The sequence below is a fragment of the Harpia harpyja genome, chromosome Z (genome assembly GCF_026419915.1).
Source record: "Harpia harpyja isolate bHarHar1 chromosome Z, bHarHar1 primary haplotype, whole genome shotgun sequence".
Lineage (NCBI taxonomy): Eukaryota > Metazoa > Chordata > Aves > Accipitriformes > Accipitridae > Harpia > Harpia harpyja.
Window position 1 is genome coordinate 56,356,736 of NC_068969.1, and position 17,141 is coordinate 56,373,876.

The window sequence follows — 17,141 nt, forward strand, 5'->3', positions numbered from 1 at the left end:
ACATCCATCTTGCCATTTTATTCCTAAAACCTGGATCTCCTGTGCAGGTCCCTTGACCTTACTTTCTTTTATGGCAAAACCGGCTTTCAGAAGGATTTCAATTATTTTCTTCCCTTTCTCAAAGACTTCTTCTGCTGTGCTACCCCATACTGTCCAGTGTACTGGACACCCTTCCAAGTAAAGGCAAATTGTGGACAACACTCTGCTGCCAGAGGGATTGAGAAAAACACATTAGCAATGTCAATTGTGGCATACCACTTGGCTGCCTTTGACTCTAGTTCGTATTGAAGTTCTAGCATATCTGGAACGGCAGCACTCAGCGGTGGCGTAACTTCATTCAGCCCACGATAGTCAACTGTTAGTCTCCACTCCCCATTCCACTCCCCATCAGACTTTCACGCTGGCCATATGGGACTCTTAAAGGGTGAGCAAGTTTTGCTGATCACTCCTTGGCTCTCCAGTTGGCAAATCAACTTGTGAATGGGAATCAGAGAGACTCGGTTGGTGTGATATTGCCACTGGTGCATCGTTGTGGTAGCAATTGGCACTTGTTGTTGTTCAACCCTCATCAACCCCACAATTGAAGGGTCTTGAGAGAGACCAGGCAGGGTAGACAGCCGTTCAGTTCCCTCCGTCTCCAAGGCAGCTATACCAAAAGCCCATCGATACCCCTTCGGGTCCTGAAAATACCCTCTCCTGAGATAGTCTATGCCAAGGATGCGTGGAACCTCTGGACCAGTCACAATGGGGTGTTTCTGCCATTCATTCCCAGTTAGGCTTACTTCAGCTTCCAATACAGTTAACTCTTGGGATCCCCCTGTCACACCAGAAATACAGATGGGTTCTGCCCCTTCATAACTTGATGGCATTAGAGTACATTGTGCACTGGTGTCTACTAGAGCCTTGTACTCCTGTGTGTCTAACGTGCCAGGCCATCAAATCCGCACTGTCCAGTAGGCCCAGTTCTCCCTTTCCTCCACCTGTCTGGAGGAAGGACCCCTCTAATTCTGGTCAGAGTATTCAGTATTCACTTCTTGTAAAATTGGCTCAGAAGTCCCTTCAAGAGGATCAGGAATAAGATCAGCCCTTCTACTCTGTTTGGAAACTGGAGCAGCATTTTTCCTGGTAGAATCCCCTTTTGTGGTGGTTTTTCCTCGCAGCTTACATACCCATGCATTTAGGGCCGAGGTAGGTTTTCCATCCCATTTCCTCATGTCCTCTCCGTGATCACATAGGTAAAACCACAGGGCACCTCGCGGTGTGTACCTTCTACATTCTGTCTCTTGCCCAGAGGAGCGCTCACTCCTAATAGCTGAGACATTGGTCCTTACAGGTGAGGAATAGGACATATCGTCTTGGAATTGCTGGAAATCCTCGGACAGCTTCTCCACAGCCAAAATGCAGGCTTGTAGGGAGGAGGAGACATTTTCTTCGTATTGACAGAGTTGGCGAGCCACTTCATCCACTGTCGGTGCCTCTTTGTCTTTCCAGGTCATTATCACCAGTGAGTTGTCATAGGACGATGGTGCGCTCCGTACAAACTTCTGCCACATGAGTCGTGTGCATTGGACTTCGTCTGGATCTTTGGGTAATTGTGGGTTGTCCAGGTCATAATGAATCGTCTCTAGCACAGCTAATTCCCTCAGATATTGGATACCTCTCTCCATGGTGGTCCACTTGCTTGATTGACATATAACATCTTCCTTAAAGGGGTACCTTTCCTTCACACTTGACAGGAGTCGCCTCCAGAGGCTGATGGCTTGTGTCCCTCTTCCAATTGCCTTGTCAATGCCACCTTCCCTGGCAAGCGATCCCAGCTGCTTGGCTTCCCTACCTTCTAATTCCAAGCTATTAGGCCCATTGTCCCAGCGTCGGAGGAGCCAGGTGATAATATGCTCACCTATATGGCGGCCAAAATCTTTTCGCATATCCCACAGCTCACTCAAGGATAGGGACCGGGTTATTACGTCTGGTTCTGCTTCTTCCTCCTGTTCCCGTGATGACCCTGGTTCATCTTCATCCTTCGCTAAGCGAACTGATTTTTTTTTATATTTCTTTTTATGTACTGCGGCAACTGATACTGGTGCATGTTGGTCCGCTGGTTCAGTTGCAGTACCACTCCAACTGAAAAGATCAGCGTTATCAACATTCTTCACATACTGAACTCAAAACATAGCACTATACCAGCTACTAGGAAAACAATTAACTCTATCCCAGCTGAAACCAGGACACATATGCATTTGCAAATTGCGTGTGCTACTTCTAAAGTCAGAAAACATCATATTAAATGAAATAATTTCCAAAGTCACAAGTCCACATTTAGCACTCTTTTCCTGGTGAAGGCCTAACAAAAAAATTAAAGTAAATACCACTTGGTGGAGTCTGTGACCTTTTTGCTTGGAATACAACTGTCTGATTTGATAATGCCTTAATCATTCACCCTGTCTGACATGTAGAAAACAGATTATGTGTGCATGGTATGAGATAGCATATGCAGAAAAGATACAGTGATGGGCTCTGTATTAGCTCTTGTCACTCAGAAAAGGTATTTGAGACTCTGAAAAGATCAGCACAGTATATATCACTGGTCAAAAAGACTAATGAAACAAGGAACTGTCAGGGTGAATAGAGAAGAAAATACATTATCTGTTGTTATGCTAGTGTGAAATCTGTGGTACACTAGAAAAAGAAGAGTAATTAGAATAATCAAAGATAAGGAGTAATTTTCATAGAAAAAGAAGCTAAGGAGAGTGTAATTCTTCAGCTTGAAAAATGGATGACTGAGGTATTTTGTAAGCACTGGGGGTCTGTAGAGTCATAAAGAGCATAAAGTGGTGGGGAGAAGAACCACATTCACTGTTTTATACAACACAGGTGAGCTAGTGAAGCTGCAAGGAATTAACAGTGTGCTGGTTTCCCTTGATGTCATTTAGAATTGATCTACTAGGCTTATTGTGGCTGAAGATTACAGTTTTAAAAAACATGAAATACATTTACCAATCATGGCTGCAAACAACTTGTGTACAATGTTGTAGGGGCAAAATCGTGGTGGGTTTTCCAAGTGCAATTATACAGATTCAGAGACAATCATGTGGAGTAATGGTTATTAAACATGAGACCCAACAGTAACTTGCCACTCAAAAAGTCCTTATGTCACTGATAACTGGAAACTGATAGGTTACAGAAATCTGTTCTTTCCCTGTCTTCCCAAGAAGGTTCTGCTAGCTGCTATCAAAGGTAACCTCCTGAAGTAGAGGCACATTTGGCTTCATCCAGGCTGGTGATTCTCCTGACAAACAGAATACTTTCCTAACGGATAATGTCCAGCAGTAAGGTGCTAAGCCAATGATTGCAAACTGTTACAGTTATGCAGTAGAAAAGAGAAAAAATTTGACAGTCTCTCACTCATGTTAATTCTGGTATGTCAATCAACAACTCTTTGGATAATATTTTTTTCAGAATGAGCACAAAATATGTGGAATATTTCATATTTTACTTCATGATTAGATCAGGAGCAAAAGCAACAGAAAAAAAAGAAAAAAAAAATTTGCTCAAAGCAGAAATATACCAAAAACATCAGTCAGTGCACTGATGTAATCCATACACTACCATACTAGTAAGTTAAGTATTTCCTAGGTTTATTATAGAAATATATGTGTTTTCATTGTTCTCATTAATGAGATTGATTTTTCTTCCTATTCCTCATCACAGAGTCAGAGATTTCTGTCCTGAAAGGACAAACCCGATCATTTGTATGATTAGTCTCTACATAACATAGAGCAGAAAACAGCTTTCACTTTTTTTGTATCGTGTGTGACTTTTGCTTGTGCTCTAGTCATTACTATAAAAAGAAGCAGAAATTTTGTCTAGTTACATGCCTCAAACTACTATGCTGCTGAATCCATTTTATTACTTCTGTTGTGCTGAAACCTGTATGTCACTTCACATAAGTTTTGCAAAGCACTTGATCACTGATCTGTGAAAATGATTGTGCCTGTCAGTTTACCACTCAGATCCAGCAGCATATACAGTGGCTGCACTCAGCAAAGCTTGCTTCTAATTTATTTTTGTGACAGATTTGGGTTATGTACAATGTCTATCTTCTTAGACTCTGTATCGCATGTCATATGGTTTCGTCAAAACCAAGACAATTTTATTTGCAGATGCCAGCATATAGCACACAAAGCTACAAACATTAGATTCCATCCTCTGTTTTGTGAAGCCAACAGGAATTTAAATTGTGACCCATTTAGTGGGAACCTGATTTGGTCTTAGAAGCAAACATAGTCATTGAGATCTCTGAAAAGCTCTGATCACAGCGTTCTTGGCTTAGTAAACTATTCTTCTGGAGTATCATTTTCTCCTCTGCTGCATACATACATTGTATCAGGCATCTGAAGAATGGCTTTTTTAGAAAAATTGTTTCCAAAATCTGAAAAGTATATTCAGCCCCAGGTAGCAGTACGGCTACCATAGTACTCAATAGCCATGAAGGTAGAGTCTGTCCATCTCTACATCAGTAACTACAAATTTAGGGAAATGTGCGGATGTTGCGTTTTATCTCCATGTTCTCTTTAAAGTGCTACATCAGAGAAGCAGGACTTTGGGCGATTGTGAAATAGACATTACTCCCTTCTTTCCCTGAAGACTCTTTTGCACTCTCATCTGATAGAAATCGAGTGACAGAATAAATTTCCCAATCTTTCCCAGCCTGTTTTCTCATAAGGAGGGAAGCACTGTTTACACTGCTTTTCTTCAGTGCAACTGCAGCCATAGAGCACCTTTTGAGCTATGCTGCAGTTGACAGCTGAGGAAATTTCTCTGTGCAAAATTGGCTAGTAAGAATTGACCAGAAAGAAGGATGTTCCCTTCTGTGTTAGTGTAGAATTGCTAAAAATAAAAATTGCCAAAGACTAGCTGAAATTAAAAACAAACAAACAAACAAAAAACCAACAAAAAAACCCCACATAATTTTATATATAGAAGTGTTTTGGCTGTAGATTCCCTTCCTTTATACAAACCACATAATATAACTTCTTAAATCTACATCTGCAGACTTTTAGGATACTTCGTATAATATTGTCATTGTTTAATCCCAGCCAGCAACAAAGTACCATGCAGCCATTTGCTTATTCCTCCCCCCTCCCAGTGGGATGGGGAGGAGAATCAAAAAAAAGAAGTAAAACACGTGGATTGAGGTAAGAACGGTTTAATAACTAAAGTAAAATAAATAATAATAATAATAATAATAATAATAATGAAAAACAATATATTAAAAAAAAAGAGAGAAATAAAACCCAAGAAAAGACAAGTGATGCACAATGCAATTGTTCACTACCCTCTGACCGAAGCCCAACCAGCAATCTGCCCCTCCCAGCCAACTCCCCCCAGTTTATGTACAAAGCATGATGTTCTGTGGTATGGAATATCCCTTTGGCTAGTTTGGGTCATCTGTCCTGGCCATGCTCCCTCCCAGCTCCTTGTGCACCTGCTTGCTGGCAGAGCATGGGAAACTGAAAAATCCTTAACTTGGAATAAGCACTGTTTAGCAACAAGTAAAACATCAGTGTGTTATCAATATAATTCTCACATTAAATCCACTGTACCAGCTACTAAAAAGAAAATTAACCCTATCCCATCTGAAACCAGGGCAAATGTCAATGAACTTGCATGAGAAAGTGACTTGCTATAATGGATACTGTAACATAGTGGTTCAGAGCTCGAGAGATACAAAAGTCCCATATATATATATATATATATATATTTATTGCCTCTCTCTATGCATATACACACAGACATGTGCAGACACAGATACACATGCACATATACACACACACACACACAGAGTTCATGAAAATCAGAACCAAAAAAAAAGCTCCAAACCTCTAGTTAAAGTCCAATAGTTAGTCCTGTCATGGTTTAACCCCAGCCAGCAACTAAGCACCACGCAGCCACTCACTCACTCCTCCCACACCCAGTGGGATGGGGGAGAAAATCGGGAAAAGAAGTAAAACTTGTGGTTTGAGATAAGAACGGTTTAACAGAACAGAAAAGAAGAAACTAATAATGATAATGATAACACTAATAAAATGACAACAGCAATAATAACAGGATTGGAATGTACAAATGATGCGCAGTGCAATTGCTCACTGCCCGCCGATCGACACCCAGCCAGTCCCCAAGCGGTGATCCCCTGCCCCCACCTCCCAGTTCCTACACTAGATGGGATGTCACATGGTATGGAATACCCCATTGGCCAGTTTGGGTCAGCTGCCCTGGCTGTGTCCTGTGCCAAATTCTTGTGCCCCTCCAGCTTTCTCGCTGGCTGGGCATGAGAAGCTGAAAAATCCTTGACTTTAGACTAAACACTACTTCGCAACAAGTGAAAACATCAGTGTTATCAACATTCTTCACATGCTGAATTAAAAACATAGCACTGTACCAGCTACTAGGAAAACAATTAACTCTATCCCAGCTGAAACTAGGACAGTCCACTGTAAGTTTAAAGTTATTAAAATTGCATCAGTTTTTGCCAGTGGCTGTATCTGTTTCATGAGAACTTTGCAGGGGTCCTTTGCAGGCATCATTTGTTCATATACTAAGCTCTGATCTAAAACCTGTGAAACTGTGCTTAACACAGTGCTGTGTCCTTGGGTATTTTGCATGTACCAGCACCTTGCTATTCAATTGCTATTGCCACTGCACAATTACATGGCTTCTGGCTTGGTTCTGTCTCCTGTGAGACTGGTTCATAACACAGTATGATGAGCACAGGCTTACTTGCAAAAGAATATGTAGGCACACAGTCAGATAACTTCGTACTTAGACTTAACAGTAATGTTTTCAGGTGATCTTTGTATGTCTAAATTCCTTTTTGTTTTGAGAGGGAATGAGGCTCTGACGCACTTAAGAAATATCATGCATGATGCTTAAGTGACTCAAGGTAAGAACTGAAAAGAAACAGAGGTTCTAGCTCCCATCACATTCAAAATAAAATTTAACCCTTTTGTTTTGTAGAACTGAATGGAGTACTTGTCAAAATTTGACCTTATGTCTTTGGAGCTGATGAGATTTGACCTTGAACATTTTGTGTCCCTATATTACCATTTGGCACCCATTTCTTGAATAAATTACAAATCTGTAGGAATCTATATCATCTATGCATTCTATATCAGACATTCACGATGGTTTCTTGTGTTTGATCACAATATAGAATGATTTAGAACATGCTAGAATTCCATAATTAATCCTCACAAAAAACAAAACAAAAGCAAAACCCAAGAAAACAAAAAACCAAAACAAACTAAACCCCAGAACATGCTTACTTGTATATACTGAAAATAAATCATATTTTAAAGAAAAGGATTCGTTAAGACAGCAGATGTAAATCCCAATTGCTTCTCTGCAGGTGCCGCAGTTTTATCTGTGATTAGGATTTCTTTTTAACCCAATGTGTGTAAACTACACATTTTCTTCAAGTTTAAGATTGAGTTTGAACAGTGGTTTAGCCTGAATAATAAGGAGTTATCATAATTACTTTTATGTCTGAATCATCTAACAGAAGTGCAGTAGGAGTATGCAGAATAACACTTATGTTTACATTTCCCATTTTTGTACTAATCATTATAAACTCCTGGACACAAGACCAAGGAAAGAAAATATTAATTTCATTCACTCCATTGATATAGCTAAATGTACAAGCATTTTTTGAGATATGATTGAGATTTTAATGTATAATAGCTTTTAATAATTTAAATACTTCCACACATTTCTAGTGTCTCAATTTCCTTTTTCATTGCCCACTTACAAAAACATGATTTTTATCTGCTCTCACAGTACATCAGAAGTGCTATTCACTGATGAGGACACTGAGTGCGATATTGATTCAACTGGAGAGTAGGGTATTCATCTTTCAGCCTGCTGTACTTTTTCTGTGATGGAGACACTAATTTTTAAAAGAAGTGAAGCACCGCTTTAAGTTTCCCACCAGAGAGGTTAAGCTAAAATTCCTAAAACAATTGTAAAGTGTAATTTTTTTTCCCTCTCTACTAAAATTCCCCAAAGGAGTTTGCAACTGCCATAATAAGCATTTAAGAAACAGCTTGGCATTGTATTTAATGACTGACTTTATTAACTCCCTCTGCCTGGATTCATTGCCAGTTGGGACTACCTCTATACTGCTAAAGTAAACAAAGCCAGTGCATGGCATGGCAGGGACTTAGGCACTTCCCCAAGTCGGTTGGATTTTTAACATGGTTCCCAGCATGATATTGGTCCATGCCAATGAACACTCACCCAGGAATAACTCAGGAATTAGTAAAGATTAAGAAATGTTTCTGCAACCCAATTTGGAAGCGACCACCCTGTTCTGGAAGGTTTATGAATGCAAGCCATGGTTTGCCAGCGGGCCTCCAAGCCAGAAAATTGTCTATGGCACATTTCAGTTGCTAATATTTTCATAAACAACCAAATTGGAAATAGCTCAATGAGTCCTCATCATTACTGTGTCTTTTTGTATGAGACTGTTTCAGTGTGGTTTCAAGGATTCCCGAGAAGACGAACACACACACACTGACTATAAGGGAAAAAGCAAGCATTTATTAACTACAGACATGCGTTATACTAAGGATATCTTGTAAAGCAAACTAACATACCGACCCAAGGACTGTGAGGGAGATGGACCATCCGTACATTCTTGTGCCATCTTGCGCCGCAAGCTCAGGCCAGCAATCGGTAGGTGTCAGCTTTACGTGGGCATCCCCACGGAGGCAACTGTGGCCTTGCCGTACGCCAGCCCGATGCTTTTCAGGAAATCCCGGTATTTATACATTTGCGGAGGAACTGGTTTTGGCACATGTGGCCAGCGGGTGCCAAAACACGCCTCGGTTTTAACATAGGGAGCCTACGACATATGCGCTCGCTAGCCAGGCATGCTGCACACGCCATAGCCATCCTGTCTATTGGCTCATGGGCTTTGTATACGCAGCATATTGTCATAATCCAGCAGTCACGCACCGACCATGCTCACAGCTGTACTGTGCAACAGCCCGCAGCACATCCTCCCCCAGTATCGCTCAGCTTTCCTATCTCCGTGGTCAGAATTCCAAGCAACAGGCAAAACCCCATCCATTTTCTGTGCTGACTGCGTTTTTCTTGGTTATCTACTTCTCCCCCAGTATTCATCCATGGACCAAAATTCCATCTTTTAACCCCTCCATATACAGAGACCTAGAAATGACTGGTTTCTATTTCAAACATTTTAACACCAGCTTCGTACATGGCACAGTGACTCATGGGTTCTTCACAGGACTGTAGCCAGAAAGGCTTTTTTTCTATTTAGGTTTTACACACAGGAAATAGAGCCAGACAGGGTCTCTATGTAGAATAGTACAGATAAGATAGATGGGAGGAAGCAGAAGAGTGCTGTGCCTTACACATAATGCATCAGGGGTTCAGTGGTGGCAATCTAGAGATACTGGAATGTCCACCAGTGCAGACAGGATATGGTCTCACTGGAGATCTTTTTGAACAGCCTGAAAGAAAAATATAAAAATGGCCATCAAGTGCAATAACCTTCTCTGCCATTACTACAGTTTCTGAAAAAATATTGTGAGACCTCCAAGGTTAAAGCACAAACATGTATTTTAAAAACAGGCAATTCATTCAGTGTTTCATAGCAGAGCCTGTTTTCACATCCTGAATCTGCACATGTGCATGAGCAGTTACACTGGCACTAATTGTGAACACATTCCGGCTTGCAGTATGAGGAATTTTTTACCCTGATTTAGAAAAAATAGCAATCTAAAATGCTTTCTTTCACTATATTCTAATTTAGTAGAGCAAAATTAGTTTTAAAAGAAACATTTATAATTTGAAGTATCAACAATTATGATTACATATTACTAGAATATATTCTGTCTCAAACTGGCATTTTTATTTATGCTATGTTTTGCTTAAATTGAAATAAATTTTATTTTTTCTGACCAGACAATCAGGATGTGCACAAGAGAGATAACCCATTATGAGTGTTCTATACATTTAATAGGCATTAGAGCACTGTGCAAGGATGTCATGGTTAAAACCCAACTGGCAACAAAGCACCATGAAGCTGCTCACTCACTCTTCCCCCACCCTGGTGGGATGGGGAGGAGAAAATATAAAGAAAAGCTCAACGGTCAAATCAAGGACAGGGAGGGATCGCTCACCAATTATGGTCACCAGCAAAAAACAGACTCAAATTGGGGAAGAAACAAAGTCAATTTGATTTACTACCAATCAAATCAAAACATGGATAATGAGAAGTAAAACTAAATCTTAAAACACTTTCCCCTCAACCCTCCCTCCTTTCTAGGCTCAACTCCACTCCTGATTTTCTCCACCTCCTCCCCCCAGCAACACAGGGGGACAAGGAATGGGAGTTGGGGTCAGTTGATCACACATTGTCTCTGTCGCTCCTTCCTCCTCAGGGGGAGGACTCCTCACTCTTCCCCTGCTCCAGCATGCGCTCCATCCCATGGGAGACAGTTCTCCACAAACTTCTCCAGCATGAGTCCTTCTCATGGGCTGCAGTCCTTCGTGAACTGCTCCAGTGTAGGTTCTTTCCATGGGCTGCAGTCCTTCAGTCACAGGCTGCTCCAGCAAGGACTTTCCCATGGAGTCACGGCCATCTTTGGGGGCACCCACCTGCTCCGGCATGGGGTCCTCCATGAGCTTCAGGTGGGCATCTGCTCCCCCACTCACCTCCATGGGCTGCAGGGGCATCCCCTCCTCTGGCGCACCTCCTCCCCCTCCTTCTTCACTGACCTTGGTGTCTGCAGAGGGGTTCCTCTCACATCCCACTCCCCTCTCTGCTGCAGGTTTCCCTTCTTAAATCTGTTCTCCCAGAGGCGCTACCACAGTCACTGATTGGCTCGGCCTTGGCCAGAGGCGGGTTTGACTTGGAGCTGGGGAAGCTTCTAGCAGCTTCTCACAGGAGCCGCCCCTGCAGACGCTCCCCTGCTACCAAAACTCTGCCACGCAAACCCAAAACAAAGGAATAATAATTTATGTTACATCCTGCAAACTGATGGGTGAAGTTCATCCCTGACATAGGGACACTGATGGCAGTGGCATTACACCCAGGTTCGATACAGCCTGTAATGTCTTAGTTTGAGTAATTTATTAGCCCACTCTGATTCCATCCTTAGTTATGTGATTATTCACTGAGATTGCACTAATGAATGCTGACGAAAAGCCAAGTGTGTAATGGAGTGGATTAACCTAACCAATGAATGCATTGTAAAAATTATTATTAAGAGGCACATAATCACACAGAAATTTTACATAGTTGCCTGGATTGGGCTAATATGCTTCCATAAAGAGACAAGAATCCTAGAGTACAGTTGAGCAGCATGGACTATTGGCCTCAGTAAGCCTCAGAGAGAAGGCAGAGATTCCCGGGTGAGACTTCTACCTGTGGGTTCTCAGATCTGTCCCCAGCTGCCACCTGGACTGTGCCACTTGGTGTTAGGCCTCAGAGCTGGGAGTGACTGGGGTTTTGGGACTGCACTGACAGAAACTGAGTACTGGGGAGAAGTCCTCTGTTTCAGAGTGACAGGGTGTCTGTGACCTTCTCACTACAGCAGTCTGGGAGGGAGGGGCTGGCTGCTTCCATCAGAGAATGTGCAAGCCCTCCTCTTCTTAGGTGCTTTATTGGTGGTTTATTGGACACTTTCTGAAATATAATTAAGATAACTCTTTCTCACACTATTTTGGGAAGCACAGATTTTAGAGGAACAATATTATTAGAGTAACATATAGCCTGGTAGGCTCTCATATAAACTCAAAATTTGTGAGCTGGAACTGGTATTCTTTCTATAGCTGGATGTCTACTTTCTCAACATAGATGCTAGTTGTAAACAGGTATGCAGAAAATTTCAATCCAGGAAGTGAGATGTTGGAGGGAGCTTTACACATATCAGCACCTTCATCAATTTGCTAATTCAAGTACAAGTAAGGATACAGTGCAATGATCTTTGACTAATAGTCAGAGTACTTAGGAACATTGGTCCATGCCAAATCTCTAGTCAAGTGCATTTTTCTTGCTATTATGCCTCAGGTGCCTAACTTACAAGTACTATAATTACTGTCAGGTTTTGGTTCCAAAGCATAAACATGGAACTCGCTTTAAGTAACAAATGTTCAAATACAGTTATCAATTTTTTTTTTTTCCAGAGACTTCATAACACAAATAACATAGGGGAAGAATCAATTTAATTGTTAAATTTATTCCAGAACAGAAAACTTATTTTAATATTTTTAAGTTACCTTTCCAGTACCAATTTTTCTAACTGGCAGTCTTCTTTTACTGAGTTTTCCTATAAACCAGCAAAATGGGGTACACACATGCACAAATAAGTAATGAGGATAACAGCACTTAAATTGCAACTCAGATGGCAAATGGTTCCACATATTTGTATGCCAGAATATCTACAGATATTATGGCACCATGGCAATCCAAATTTATAGTTACCAATGACAGTCAGCATCACCTGCATTTGACTTGAAATAAATCCCTAAAATTAACTACCAGACAATGGCTGTCCAAGTTCCTGAATGCAGTTAAATGCATGAGTCTAAACCCACGTGGTTCTCAGGATCATGCGCATATGTAAGAAGCCATTGGATACCATCATATTATATTTCATGGGGAAGTGATAGTCCTGTTCTGTTCATTACTAAGGGAAATTCTAGTTTTTTCTCAAGATGGCACTATGATACTTGAAACAACATGTGAAACTGATCTTAATCATTCACAAAAAACTCAGTTAGGATCAAACATAAGTTATCATACTATTCTTATTTCCTATTGGTTATCTGAAATATAAAATCACTTGATACAAGCTTCTTTTTTTTTTCTTTTATAAAACTACTGTTAAATTTATAACAATAAATAAAAAAATTTGGTTTGAAAGAAATTATGTATCCAAATATGGGCAAGGGTAGTTGTGCTTTGAATGAATTGTTTCTTTGCCTAAAAAACAGAAACATCTTGAATACCTTTTCATTGACCTACAACTTCATTCCAGATTAGTAAATGTAAAACCAGCAATTTAATCGTGTCTTACCCTTGATAATAAGATCTTGTCTAATGTTGGCTTTATGGATGTAATTTGAAAGGAAGAATTTCATTAACATTTAGCCTCATTGAACTCACAAAGAAATGCATTAAGTTTTGATAAATATTCAAATTTTTCTAAACTACTTATCTTGTTCTCTTGTTGATTACTATCTATTTGAATATAAAAAGCAGAGAATGAAAGCGAGAGAAAACTAGAGAGAAATAATTGCGATTTATTATTCTTACATGATGTATTTCATTTCCTAGCTACTTAAAAAAAATATTTTCAAGCAACTATGTCTTAAATAAATAGGGTTTTCCAGAAGTTTAATAGTCTTTGAAAAATAATACATATAACTCCTTTCCAAGAATGCTATTAGGATTGAAAAGTGATTATACAGTCAGGAAATTCCAGAATTAAAATTGTCTGAGGAATTCAGAAGAAATTCCCCTGTGCATTTTCATTACGTCACAGTTACCTGACAAACTGTTATTTTTCTTACAGGGTCCATTTCTTCTCTGGTGCACAGGAAGGATAAGCAGGAGGAGGTGTGTTTTATTCTTGCTACTTAGTGAGTGGTATTTTTTTTCTTACATCATAGTGTTCTCTGAAGACGGAGTTCTTTGCTTCCTCATAAACTTATTAGTGGCTTTCATCATTAGTGTGACCTTATGATTACAAGTGTGAAAATATTTGACACCCTTAACATCTTGTGAAATGATAAGGTTCTATAGCTTCATTTTATGGATGAAGATCAGATGTGCAGATTAGAGACACACTGTCCTGTTCTGAGCACCCAACAGGTAGCATGTGAAGATATTTTTCAGGATTTTGCATGTTCCCCTTTCTGCCTCCTCCCTCCAAGAAATTTCCATTGTATATTTAAAGCTGGAGGTGTGAATGTACTGTATTTTTGCAATTCAAATACCAAGGAGTGGTATAACATGTTCCCAGAAAAAGAACAGGACTGTATGAGTGAACATGTATGACATACTTGATTTAAGTGATATTCCCAGCTCAGGTACTGAATGGAAGAACGAATGGCAATCTGTTGGCAAAATATCCACTGGTTTCTGTCAAGATAAGCTCCTTTCTTTCTTTGTAATTCCTTCCTTGTGCACATTTCATGTTCTGCAACAACTGAAGTAGGACTGTAGCAGTAACACCCTCTTCTTTCTGGTCCAGTTATTTTTCTGCTTAGTCTGAAGCAGGCAGTTCTTCAAAAAAATATTTTAATCCTATGTGGTTCCTATGAGGTATTCAGTAACATGAGGAGAGAAAAAGCTTCCTGATCTCAGACCTCAGACATTTTTCAAATGTGAACACATACACGGAAAATTTTGTAATTCAGCCAAACACCAGCAGATCTTTCTGGACAGAACAGAAGGCACAGCTTTCTCACACAGACACTGTGACATTTCAGATTCTGCACTTCTAATTTTGGGCATGCAGCGCTTTAAAAGAAAAAGACACCAGCAAGTTTTAACCCGATGGTAAAACAAACTATTTTTTCCTTACTCTTGTTCAGAGAACCAGTTGAACTGTTTTGGCTGATATTTTCCATGAATATTCCATCCTAGTCAGTGACTCTGTGTAGAAACTGCTTTCCCAAGATATCAAGTTTCATACATTTGTAAAATCTTAAGACAATGTAGGAACGTTACTAGGCCTTCTACAATACTGTAATGCACTTTCAGAATTTTGTGCTGTCAGCAGAATTTCCTGTACCAGACGTAATCAAACTCTTTCTTACTGATCTTTTACCATATTTATATTACTAACTTCTGTTGACTTGAATTTTGTGTACTCAGTTTTTTATATTGCTTCTGGCTTTCTTCTGGCTCAAAAAGAATCACCCAAATATTCTTCAATTTGCTCTATGAATTTTAAGTGAAAATAATATTCAAGCATTTGTAAAGCAGAAAATGTGATTGAAAAGTAATGTTAATATAAAGCTGTATTTTGCAAGGGCTAGGAGGTTACATGGCAAATTAATGTAGTTCTCTATGGAATAGCAAAAAACAGAAAGTACATTAATCCCATAGAAAAGATGAAAACTACCTCTGATACAGGAAAAGATGGCTAATCAGGCTAATCCTACTTTATAGACAAACACAGCATCGCTGGAAAATCTCCAATAGCTCAAAATTCACTAAGAAGTCAAGATATACACCTGCGCAAGGGTTAGAAGGAAACTAGAGTGGAAAGCCAAAACACTAAAATTGTCTGGGAAAAAAAAAAAGTTTTTAAAATACTTTGTTTTAAAGACATCAGAGAAATATATGAAGGAAGCAACAAGACTGGATTGCCTGGTAGCCATCACCTATGTGCAACTTTACAATGACAACAAAACTTACGGAGCTAGTTTTTGCTTCAATGACTATACAAGCAATTGAATTTCCAATTACAGTTCATTCCAAAACTAAAAAAAAAAAAAAAAAAGAACATATTTTCAGTTCTGATAATGCCCAAAACTTTACTATAGTAGATTCATGTAAAAATAAAACCAACCAAAAAACCAAATATTTCATTTAGTTTGAAATATTTTCTTTTAGTTTATTCCTCACATTAAAAAGAGAATTTAAAAAATGTCTCAATGACTGTCTTAAGGGGTAAAATGCAACATGTTCTGCTGAAAACACTGGTATTTTTCTTAAGATATACTTTCTTTTCCAGTGTATATTTGTCTTTCTATGAATGTTCTTGTGGCAAGAGGGCAATTTCTATTTACCTTTCACTTTGAAGTGTATCACTTAGAAATATTACCAGGTCTCATGACAGACAATTTCTGAGTAAGAGACTTTTATTAATAAAAAAACATTTCATACAGTGTTGTCACTCCTGTTAACTGAGAGAATAAAGCTGATATAAGATGTACGGAAAAGCATCTATTTGTTCAGTGGGAAAGTAAGTGACCTGGTATATTATAACTGCCTTTCTGTGGGAATTAACTTTCTGAATATCTAAATCTGGCTTACCTTGCTCTCTTTTACTTCTGTGTGCAGGAAATTAATAATTAGCTGTAGAATATTAGCCACCACAAGATTTCAGTTACTTTGCAGCTACATGCTTAGATGAGTTCATGGTGGGACAGTGTCATGGGTCAACCTTAGCAGGCAGCAAAGCACCAGAGAGCTGCCTGCTCACTCCCTCTCAGTATGGGGAGAGAGTCAGAAAGGGAAAACTGAGACAACTTGTGCGTTGAGATGAAGACAGTTTAATAGGTGAAGCAAAAGCTGCGCATGCAAGCAAAGCAAAACAAGGAATTCATTCACCACTTCCCATTGGCAGGCAGGTGTTCAGCCATCTCCAGGAAAGCAGGGCTCCATTCCGCATAATGGTTACTTGGGAAGACAAACACAGTAATTTTGAATGTCCTCCACTTCCTCTTTCTTTCCCCCAGCTTTTACTGCTGAGCATGACGTCTTATTATACAGGACATCCCTCTGGTTAGTGGGGGTCAGCTGCCGTCAGCTGTATCCCCTCCCAACTTCTTATGCACCCCCAGCCTACTCGCTGGTGGGGTGGTTTGAGAAGCAGAAAAGGTCCTGGCACTGTGTAAGCACTGCTCAGCAATAGCTAAAATATCCCATGTGTTTTCAACACCATTTTCATTACAAATCCAAAACATAGTTCAGTCAACCTATAGGTGGTGCTGGTGTTGAGCAGAAATGTGTATGTATCATAGAAACTCATGCTAAATTCTAGCTAGTATCCATCTCTTTACTGAAAAAGAAAAGAAGGATTTCCATCTAGAATGGCCAGGTCTGGTTACCTGGGTCATGTTGAGGGTATTATGCAGCTGTAACATATACTGACTGTTCAAGATACAGCATAGCTATATCTTGATCTTATGTTCACATCCAAACCACGCCCATCTGAAAAACTAATTTTGGCATAACATATTCTGACAGTGGTGAGTGGGCAGAAAAATCCTGTTTCAGCCTAAAATGATGATGATCCTCAGGCTGTGAACAAGAGTGACAGGAAGCAGCAGGAGAGTGGGTCAGGATTTGGGACTGTTTTTAAAGACTGGAAACT